The sequence below is a fragment of the Rhinichthys klamathensis genome, unplaced genomic scaffold (assembly GCF_029890125.1).
Source record: "Rhinichthys klamathensis goyatoka isolate OS25496 unplaced genomic scaffold, OSU_Roscu_1.1 h1tg000354l_1, whole genome shotgun sequence".
Lineage (NCBI taxonomy): Eukaryota > Metazoa > Chordata > Actinopteri > Cypriniformes > Leuciscidae > Rhinichthys > Rhinichthys klamathensis.
In genome coordinates, this window is record NW_026606864.1 from 723058 (window position 1) to 735154 (window position 12097).

Below are 12097 nucleotides of genomic sequence, written 5' to 3' on the forward strand. Positions count from 1 at the left end.
GCTTAAATGTTAAGTTGGTATGAAATAACAAGTATAACAGATTTCTGTTATTAATTCAGACACTACTTTCTTTGACTACTACAAAGCCATACAAATAAATGCTTTCAAATCATGCAAAATAAAACTTGTCTTTATGGGTTATTTATGTGTTGAACATTGTCACATCAACCGTCTCAGTGATTTTGGCATAACTCAAGAAGTGAACCAAAGATGATAGAATGCTATATAAATACTGCCAATATTAGTTGTAAAACACACAGACCAGGTCACAAAAGACAAGTTAAATGGAAACTCTAGGGCTTAGGTCATTCTAAGTGACTCCAGATGCAGTGTTGTAGGGCTTGTATAATGTGTGAAAGAACTCACACTTCAGTCTGTGGATTCACAGGTTTAGATGTGTGAGCATCAGTGTTAAAAATCATAATTTTTGCTGCTAAACGATTTAAGTGTGCAAGAACAGAGGCTGACTGAACTTTTTGTGGAACTAAAGTTTGCTCTAAAACAAACATTAACGTTTCTACAACCACTTCAGCTTTATTTTTGTTCTTTAGTCTGCGTGAACACAGGTGAATATGCGTCTGTTAATCATGAGCGTCCTCGCTGTGCTGCTGGCGTTCAGCTGTCCATTCGTCACGTCTGAAGTTGTAAAAACTTTTGATAAATGTAGAAAGTTTTTCTTTAGAGGACAGCCTCCGGTGATTCCTGAATCCACGCTCAGAGGATGATCGTTACAAAAAAATCTGTCAAAAATATACTTCCAAAGAAAAAGACTCATAAAATGTATAGGTTCAGGATATATGTTTGCAACTCTCTATGACACAATAGGATCCCTGTTTTCTCAGCTTACAAATATACTGGGAGAGGAAATTTCAGAAGACCAAGGAGTTCATGGATGATTGAGCCTCGGATGATGTTTTTCATAGCTTGTAATTTATGTTTCAGTGAACATGTCATGTATCATATGTGTTGTGCCAGAGTGTTACTGTACAGTATGTCGTCAATTCGTGATAATTTACACACATTACAGTAATCCTTTACTTTTCGTCTGTTAGTGCTTCACCTCTTTTCCTGTAGTTTTAGTATACATCTGCTATTCAGTGCCGATTTTACATCTAGTCTATCAATTTATTGTCTTAAAAGAATAGTTCACACAAAACGAAAAATCTGTCATAATTTATTCAACTTCATTTTATTCCAACCCCATATTCTGTTGTTTTTCTGTCAAACACAAAATTAAGAAAAATATGAATTATGCAGTTTTTTCTATGAAACACTTCATTAGTGAAAATGTTGATCTGTCGAATTTCAGTGAATAACTCACTTAAAACTTTCACATAACTTTAGAAGTAGTCAAATAAGAGAATACTTGATTTTTGTTTCCTAGAGCTTGACAGATGAATGGTTGTTCCATGGAACAAAAAACTCAATTAGCAATCTTCTCAATTCTAATTTTGTTTTACATGAAAACATTTGTAAACATTTTACATTTGCAATGACATTAGGAGGCGTAAATGTCCATTTTCATTTTTGAGTCAACTGTATTATGTCTTCGTGTTTAATGGCTGTTTATCTTTCTTTTAAACTTCTGTAGCTGTAAGAGGACCAAAAGTTATGTGATGCCCCAGTAACGATTACGGAAATTAAGCAAGCTATTGAACGTTTAAAATGTAATAAATCACCCGGTAATGATGGAATTACCACTGAGTTCTATAAGCAGTTTTCTGAGATTCTTGCCCCATTTCTTTTTGAAGTATACTCTGAAAGCTTAAAGTGCTCACAACTTCCTACAACTATGACGCAAGGTATAATTTGTTTGATTCCTAACTAAGCCAAAGAAAGATTTGTTGCTTATTGATAATTGGAGACCCATTAGTCTGTTGAATAATGACTATAAAATATTTGCTCATGTCTTTGCACAAAGGTTCAAATTAGTTTTAGATTCCATTATTGACGAAAATCAATCTGGGTTTATGAGAAATAGACATATATTTAATAATATCAGACTTATTTTTGATCTAATTGATTATTCTGACTTTGTAAAAGATGATAGCCTTATACTTTTTTTTAGACTTTTTCAAAGCCTTTGATTCTGTTGAGCATCCTTTTATGTTTTATTGTTTAGAACACTTTGGTTCTCTTACGAGAGGTTCTCTCGTATTGCGTAAGCTAGCTTACGCTACGGGAAAGATTCATCTTTTCTGAGAAATTGAAGCCAAAAAATTATCCTATAATTTTGTATCCATTGTCAACGCAGTTCAGCTGCAGCAGACCATGAGCGGGCTAGCTAGCAGCTCATTGGTTCGCTCACAGAGAACTGCTTAAGCCTATGAGGAGACGCGAATGAACTCTCGGCCAATGAGAGTCTGACATGCTCTCATTGCGTCAGAGCCCGCCGAAACGGGCGTGGTCAGAGAGTATAAATTCGCCTCTCAGGCTGTAAACTCTGATTTTCATCTCTTCAGCGAGGCTACACGCATCTGCTGATCCTGAGAGAAGCCGCCGTCGTCGAAAAGGCAACTCTAGCGAGCATCTGGGAGACTGAGGAAGCCGGCCGTCTTCGCCACCTTCAGCCGTCCTGCGAGCTAGCGCCATCCGACGGATTTGTATCCTTTTTACGAAAAAGCTTCCTGTATTGTGTGTGTTGTATCTAAAAGAGCCGAGCGTCTTTGTAAAGATGTCTCGTAAATCCTCCTGCGGTTCTTGCCGCGCTCCCCTCGAGAATGGAGACCGCCACGTCATCTGCGCTCTCTGCCTCGGATTGGAGCACGCCGAGCTCGCCCTCGCCGATGGCGGCTGCGATCTCTGCGAGGAGATGCCGTTGTCGACCTTGCGGGCTCGACTTCAGGCCACTAAAGTTGCTTCCGCGCCGCCTCTGACTTCGCCGCGGAAGAAGAAACGCCGCTCTCAGAGGCCGCCGGAACCTGTCGCCTCCCGCTCTCCTTCTCCGCCGCTTCCGGACATACAGTTGCCGCCGAGTGGCCGCTCTGTCGCCTCCGATGACGCCGCGGACATCAAGGAAACCTGTTCGCTTCTCGCTTCAGACAGTGAGGAATGGTCCGGTTCTCACGCCTCCTCGGCCCGAGAATCCTCTGGGACCCGCGCTGGAATCGAGGAGGAATTAGTGCGCCTCTATGCAAAATGCAAATGCAAAAGACTTTGTTCGGACTTCGGAGTGGCTAACTTACAGAAAAAAAGAGACTACAACCGGCCCATGCGAAAACAAGGATACATATCGAAAGGACAATACATGTAGTCACGCAATGCTGACGTTGTTAACATTAACAATTTGAGAACAAAGTATAATTTGCACGGTTTTGCGTGATATGATAACTTATAAGCGATTGTTAGATTTAATCAGCGCGATTTACCTCAATGTCAGAACCAGAACAAAGGTGGGTGTTTCTTACTTGTTCAGATGACATTTTCCGGTGAAAATTCTTATGTTGGTCATACTTCCAAAAAGAATAATCTGTGATTCTGAATGCCAGTATCAGCACCGGCGCGGTGATTGACAGCTGCACACTCTCCTCAAACATTGTGTTCTTCCGCGCTGTGCCGTGTCGAGGGTGTTGAATTACAACTCACGTAAAGTTGATAATTCCGCGAATGACTGCAATTGCTGATTTTGAACAGAGATGGCGACAAAGAGGAAAAACGCCGGACTGCAGCTTTAAGTAAGTTCTATATACACCACTGAAAACATAGGTATGGATGTCATATTGCATTTCTGTTAATAGATACTCAAAATTTTTACACATTGCACCTTTAACATGCACGCCGGAAAAAATGCGCGCCGCTCACGCTTGCGGTGTGAAACGGCCATAATTCACAAGGTTTCCTTTATATGTCAGATGTCAGACTGACCGGCCGGTCGCCGATCACGTGAAAATCGGCCAATTCCGTTCACCAGCCGATCAATCGGTGCATCTCTACTATGTATGGCTACACCGTTTATGAGTCCCAGGAGCCACCTACAGGCCTATTATGACGGGAAATTTAGACGGGAAAGGACTTTATTATTTTAACATTTTTTGATAATTATGCAGCAATATATAAACATACAGCTATATAATAGTTTCAGTAAAAATAAATTGACTTTTTTTGGAACCTGTGATATTTTTTTTCAGGATTCATTGATGAAAAAAAAGTAAAAAAAATGAATAAAAAAACAGCATTTAAACTAAAGTCTTTAGGCTACTATCACTTTTTATCAATTTAACACATCCTTGCTGAATAAAAGTATTCATTTAATAAATAAGAAAGAAAATTACTGACCCCAAACTTTTGAACAGTATTGTATATTGGTACAAAATATTTCTATTTTAAATTAACGCTAAAAAAACTTTTTAAACTCAGAATCCTGTAAAAGTATCAAAGGTTATAAGTATTTTTTTTTTTTTTTTTGTAAATTTGATCAACAAAATAAATGCATGAACAAAATTGAAACTACTGTCCATGTTTTTGCTGTAGTGTTCCAACCATCCCACCTGAGGGCATTTTGTACACTTCATGTTAATAAGTAGATTTCAATACAACTTTCATTTGTAGCAGTTAAATGTGGGGAAATTGTATCAAAATTTGATACATACATACATACAAACAAACAACACCCAACCACCAGACTTGATGTAGTGTCTCTTAAAGCTCCTGTAGGTAACTTTTGAAAACATGTATTTGCTAAAATTGTCATTATGTCCTGACAGTAGAATATGAGACAGATAATCTGTGTAAAAATCAAGCTCCTCTGGCTCCTCCCAGTGGTCCTATTGCCATTTGCACGAAATACACGCTCCCGGTCAGAAACAACCAATCAGAGCCAGGAGGAGTGTCTTAGCAGTGTCAATCACGCTCGTGTACGCGCTGATCACACCCCTCTCTTGCACAGCGCGAGCCGTCGTTCAAACTCAAGATTGCCGGCGTGCTGCAGCTGTGCTTATGACGGAGAAACAACCTAAACTGCCAATTCTCGAGTGACACCTGCTCATAAAACAAAGAGGTAAAAGGAAAAAGACTGATGACGATAAACAGGCGAAAAAGAAAGAATTACACAGAGCCCATTGACTCGGTGTCAAAACTCTAGCCGCATAACATGTAGATAAAATGTCTTGCACTCTGCTAAGCAACAATTGAAACCTGCTAATTCACTGGCTTGTCATGTTGCTGAAATAATGTACTAGCACACCTTATCTAGCATTATATATCGCTAGAATAATTACTTACATGCTGTAATGTTAGTTACCGTTATATTACAGTTTTTCTCGATTGCTTAAACACTATAACCAGGCTTTTGAACTAAAATTTCAAAACCATAATGCCATTTATCAAAAAGCACACCCATTTCACTGAACTATGAACACTATTCCCCTGTTTTGACACATTAGTCAGATTTGTTGAACTGTCAAAGCAAAACTCTAGACACAAATCCCTTCATTTCTCATTGCCTACACCACGTGGTCATTTAGAAAGCACTAGCATTCAATATTGTTCACTCAAGTCAGCACAGCTTCAGCTCAGTTAGCACACAATTACCCAGGTGAAAACACTAAGAGTCAAAATTGAACACACATCAGTCAGATCCTTCAATAGATAGATAAAAGGTTATACAATCTTTTATAAAAGATAAAAATCAGTTTACTGAGTTTTGGAACAATCGATCCACAGAGAAATTAAGCAATAGGTCGAGGAGGGAGAGGAAGAGGAGGAGGAGGAAGAAAAGGAGGAGGAGGAAGAGGAGGAGGAAGAGGAATTGGAGGAGGAATAGGAGGAAGAGGAGGAGGAGGAGAAGAAGGAGGAGGAAGGGCAAGGGCAAGAAGACAAGCAGTCTCGGATGAAATTCAAGCCACTTTAGTTGGCCATGTCCTTGTCCATGGTATGACTATGAGGGAGGCTGGGCAAAGAGTACAGCCAAATTTGAGTCGCTTCACCGTCGCCTCCATCATCAGAACCTTCAGGGAGGTGTGGTGGCAAACATATTTCTATCACTGAATAAGAGAAAAACATTTTTAATTGTCTTTGATGAGGTTTATGTTCTTGCAAGAAAAGGCCAGCAGTCGAACAGTCACACAGAGTGGCTGCAGAGTGTGACAGTGAAGGGAGGGCATCCTTCCTCCTTTAGTCTTGACTCCCAGAATGTTATCTTTCTAGGCCAATGATGGTATTTCACCCATACGTGGAACATTCTTAGACTTGTTCATCATATTGTATCCTTGAGTGGAGGCATGTACCAACACTCTTTACCATTCCAATACAATTCCATATTTAAATAAGGTTTGTGTGTGCTCTTTTACTGTCATATGATGCTCACACACATCCTACGTAAGAGTAGGAGAGAGGGAAAAAAAAGATTATTGCGGGCGGGGGGCGGTTTTGCAACATGCACAAGCAACATGACTTACCAGTTTTGGAAATGTTGTTTTGAATTTATAGCACCAGTGTGTAAGACTATGTTGTAGTGTGTGTATTTTTGAGGGCTTGTGTGTCCTGTCTGAGGGCAAAGTTTGGTTTTTCAGCAAGAGTGAATGGTTTTGAGAGCTTCATTTTGACCTGAAAATAGGATGTTTGGGGAATTGGGTGAGACGTTATGGATTTGTGTTTACTGTTTTGAGAATATGAGGCATAGTTTCAAGAAATGTGTTTAAGCAATCGAGAAAAACTGTAACGTTATCTTACTAGCTATTTATAACTTATAGAAAGAGTGCAACGTTATAAAGTTACATGTAGGCTATTGGAAAATACATAATGATTTGAGGACCAAGTTTGTAGTCAAAGTATGGGCAGGCCATAGTCACTGTAAAGCATATTGTTGACGTTTAGTCCCTATTAGTGAATGTGCCATATAACTTTTTATCTGCTGTTATCGGTGGCCCTGTTTACTAGCCTGCGCGCTCACGACAGGCTCCGCTGTGGAGGACGAGCTGTGGAGGGAGGCCTGTAGCGCAGCAGAGAGCAAGGGGGTGGGACCTGGAAGTTGTGCTTCTTCAAATTTTCAGGCTAAGTCAACGTTTTCTCAAAACTCCCTACTGCAGCTTTAAATTTAATGCATTGTGTTGAGTGTTTGATTCAATTAAATAGCTAATTAATTAATTAGGACAATTAAGCGGACACTTTTTAGATGCTGGAGTAACTTTGCATTTAGTCTGCTAGAACACCCCAAGAGTTGTACTATATTTAAGTGATATATTCATTACATATTTAATTTTACAATAAGATATATACAGAATACAGTCACTTAGGGAATCCATCTCATGAACAGTTAATGGCCCCACTTGGCAGTAAACATGTGCAATACACAACACTTTATACATTTATTTAACACACCATACTTCTTATTTACATTTCCTTGCATTTGTACATACATACCTGTAGATAACGTCTATTGTCTATTTTTGTATATTGAGTTTTTTTTTTTTTTTTTATGTTGTATAATGTATTTCCTATTTACTTATTCTATTTTTATTATTTTTATTATCTGTGTCTTGTCACTGTCTTTCTGTTTGTGCTGTAGAAGCTTCTGTCACCAAATCAAATTCCTCATGTTTAAACATACCTGGCAATAAAGCTCTTTCTGATAAAGTATTATGTCCATAAGCTTACAGAACACAAGTTAAAGATTAAGATTAGTTTACTTATATAGCACAATTAAAACATTGACAGTTGACCAATGTGCTTTACAACATTAGAAAATAAATCAGAATATCAGAAAGGCAAAAGAAGTAGAAAAATAAATTCACAAGTGAAAACAAAGACAATTATATCAAAGATCAAACATCAGAAAAGGCAAAGGAAATAGAAAAATAAAAACTCCCAAATAAAACAAGGGACAATGATAATTTAATTTAATAAAAAAAAAAACTGAAAGCAAATACAATTTAATTATCAAGGGACATTAAAAGCAATAGAAAAATAGTGAGTAATTTTTTTTTAAAAATAGTACATTTTTTAAAATCTGTAATGTAAGGTGCAGACCTAATGTGAACTAATAAACTGTTCCAGTTTTAGGACCCGCAACAGCAAAGGCACATTCTCTTCTTTGTTTGACTGAACTCCAGTCATATACTAAGAGTTATATTTCCGTGAGATAAGATTGAATTTTTATTGGCCTAGCCTTACACATATATCAATGACTGTATTTAAATGAATGAATGTTAATGTAAATGTACAATGTAAATTATGCGGTCTGAACTTGCCTTACAGTTGAACATCTGAACTGGACACAGTCACAACTTAGGGGATCCACAGATAAAAAAATAAAGATAGATAGATAGATAGATAGATAGATAGATAGATAGATAGATAGATAGATAGATAGATAGATAGATAGATAGATAGATAGATAGATAGATAGATAGATAGATAGATAGATAGATAGATAGATAGATAGATAGATAGATAGATAGATAGATAGATAGATAAATAGATAAATAGATAGATAAAGAATAGTTAGCATGTCTATAAAACAGAGGGTTTCTTTCTGGAAGTTGCACATCCGAATAACCTTCGTGTTCTTCACGTCCTGAATTACCTTCACAGCTGAAGATGCGTGTGTTTGTCGTCTCGATGCTGCTGGTGTTTGGCTTTCTGTTCATCATGACTGATGTTGTAAATTCATTTGAAACTTGCAAACAGTTTTTTTTAAAGAACAGCCTCCAGGGATTTCTGCCATTCTGGCGAATTCAGTCTCACAGAATCAGAATCAGTACAAAATAATCTGTCAAAAATATAACAACGATAACAGATTTGCAACTCTCTACGACATAACAAATAAGATCCCTTTATTCTCAGCTTACAAATATACTGGGCATCATACAGGGAAACGACCTAAATCTAAATGGAGGACAGAGCCACAGGTGAGGATGCAATTTCCTTTTTTTTTTTCTTTTTTTTTTTTTTTTTATGTTTTACAAAAACTCATTATTGTCTCTTTTTTTCTTTGTCAACTATCTGTTCTGTAGCTTAAAGATTCAGATCAGGCTAAGGACGGAGACTACAAGAACAACCAAATGAATGTGAATCATGGACACTTATTTCCGTGCAGCCATGCAGCTGATGAAGACACTGCCCAATCTACATTCACACTGACCAATGCTGTGCCGCAGTCCATAAGCTTTAACGGTGGCAGCTGGAGAATCATGGAGGAAACAGTTAGAGAGATCATGAATTCTCACTGCAGTGATGAAAAAAACCCTGGGAATATCTTGGCCTATGTGTTGACAGGAGCTGTGCCGAACACTAAAACACCACCAGATATATTGAATAACAGAGTAAACCCTCACACATGTGGACAGCGTTCTGCTGCTATAACAGTAAGAGCAAAAAATGGTTGTCTCAAGCTCACTGGGCTGAAAACATAGATGAGAGAAAAGAGGAAGGCAAAAAGATCCGTGTAAAGAGGAATTACAGGACTTTCTGAAGATCAAATATAATAAAGAAAGCTCACTGTTTAACGGCGACTGTTTGGATCTTTTAGAAGCAGATGTTAGTCCACCTCCAGAAGCAGATGCTTGTGATGAGCCAGACGTCGAGGAACAATCATAGTGGTCCACCATTACAAATATACCAGCATCATTTTGGGCCTGGATGTGTCGCTAGTTTGTCTAAATGTAGAGTTGGTATGATATAAAAAGAGTCTAACAGATTTCTGTTATTAACTCTGACCCTGTTATTTCTTTGACAACTTCAAAGCCATACAAATAAATGCTTTCAAATCATGCAAAATAATACTTGTGTCTAGAGCTTTATTTGTGTTGAATGTGTCACATCAACCGTCTCAGTGTTTTTGGCATAACTCAAGAAGTGAACCAAAAGATATTGAAATATATATTGCCAATTATTTGCAAAAGACACAGATCAGGTCACAAAAGAACACTATAGGGCTTAGGACAATTATAAGAAGTGACTCCAAATGCCATACAATAGATGTTCCAGCGCTTGTAGTGGTGTGAAAGAACTCACACATTCACAGTATGTGGGTTCACGGGTTTAGATGTGTGAACATCAGTGTAAAAGACCATCATCTTTCCTGTTAAACTATTTGAGAATAGAGTCTGACTGAACTGCAAGACTTTTTGTAGAACTAAAGTTTGTTTTAAAATCCCACCGGTCACAATAGTGACCGTAAAAAAAATGTTTCATTTCTAAGGCTATAAAAATGTTACTGAATGATCTATCAATGCATTTCCAGCAGATATTGAAATAATAAAGGGTCTCAATGAAATATGTGCAGTGTCGCATGTTTACTGTAAATTGTCACATGACCAGAGCTGTTTATTTCCTGTTTGTGCCAAGAGAAGAGGATGGCAGTAAGAAAGCTCCCAAAGAAAAGATTAGTATAGTATGTTAACATAAAGATAGGACTTAGATTTTTGGTACACATCATGTTTAAGGTGTCTAGTACTGATATATGCATTTGCAATTACTCAACTTTGTTTAATGTTGTCATAGAACTTACAAACATGTCACCGGCAACAATAGTGACCGGTGGGATAACCCATTGTATCTACATGCTAATACACAAAGGATAACTGTTCTACCTTACTTTCTGCTGCTACCTAACTTTCTACCTAATTTTACACACGCACACCCCCCACACACACACCCCACACACACGCACACCCCCCACACACACAAACCAGACACCCCACACACACACACCGCACACCCCACACGCACACCACACCACAGACCCCACACACAAACCACACACCCCACACACACACCACACACCCCACACACACACCACACACACGCACACCCCACACACACACCAGACACCCCACACACACACACCGCACACCCCACACGCAAGCACACCACAAACCCCACGCACACCACACAACAGACCCCACACACCCCACACACAAACCACACACCCCACACACACGCACCACACCCCACAACACCCCACACACACACACGCACACCCCCCACACACACACACACCAGACACCCCACACACACACCGCACACGCACGCACACCACAAACCCCACGCACACCACACCAGAGACCCCACACACCCCACACACACCACACCACACCCCCCACACACCACACATCCCACACACACACACCCCCCACACACACACACCAGACACCCCACACACCACACATCCCACACCCACACACCCCCCACACACACACACCAGACATCCAACACACACACACCGCACACCCCACACGCACGCACACCCCACACACACCCCACACACCCCACACACAAACCACACACCCCACACACACACCACACACACACCACACATCCCACACACACACCACACATCCCACACACACACCACATATCCCACACACACACACCAGACATCCCACACACACACCGCACACGCACGCACACCACAAACCCCACGCACACCACACCACAGACCCCACACACCCCACACACAAACCACACACACACCACACACCCCACACACACACCACACATCCCACACACATGCACACACCGCACACCCAACACGCACGCACACCACAAACCCCACGCACACCACACCAGACCCCACACACCCCACACACAAACCACACACCCCACACACACACCACACATCCCACACACACGCACACCCCACACACACACACACCAGACACCCCACACACACACACCGCACACCCCACACGCACGCACACCACAAACCCCACGCACACCACACCACAGACCCCACACACAAACCACACACACACCACACACCCCACACACACACCACACATCCCACACACACACCACACACCCCACACACACACCACACATCCCACACACACACCACACACCCCACACACACACCACACATCCCACACACGCACACCCCACACACACACACACGCACACCCCCCCCACACACACACCAGACACCCCACACACACACACCGCACACCCCACACGCACAAACCCCACGCACACCACCCCACACACCCCACACACACACACACACACCCCACACACACGCATCCCCCCCCCCCCCCCCACACACACACACACACACACCGCACACCCCACACGCACGCACGCACACCACACACACACACACACACACGCACACACACACGCACACACACGCGCACACACACATGCACACACACAAACACAC

General features: G+C 40.7%; 1 pseudogene; it reads left to right on the forward strand.

Moving 5' to 3' along the window:
• Positions 1 to 8532: 8532 nt before the first annotated feature.
• On the forward strand, positions 8533 to 9409 carry LOC130069077 (endonuclease domain-containing 1 protein-like; annotated as a pseudogene).
• The last annotated feature ends 2688 nt before the right edge of the window (positions 9410 to 12097 follow it).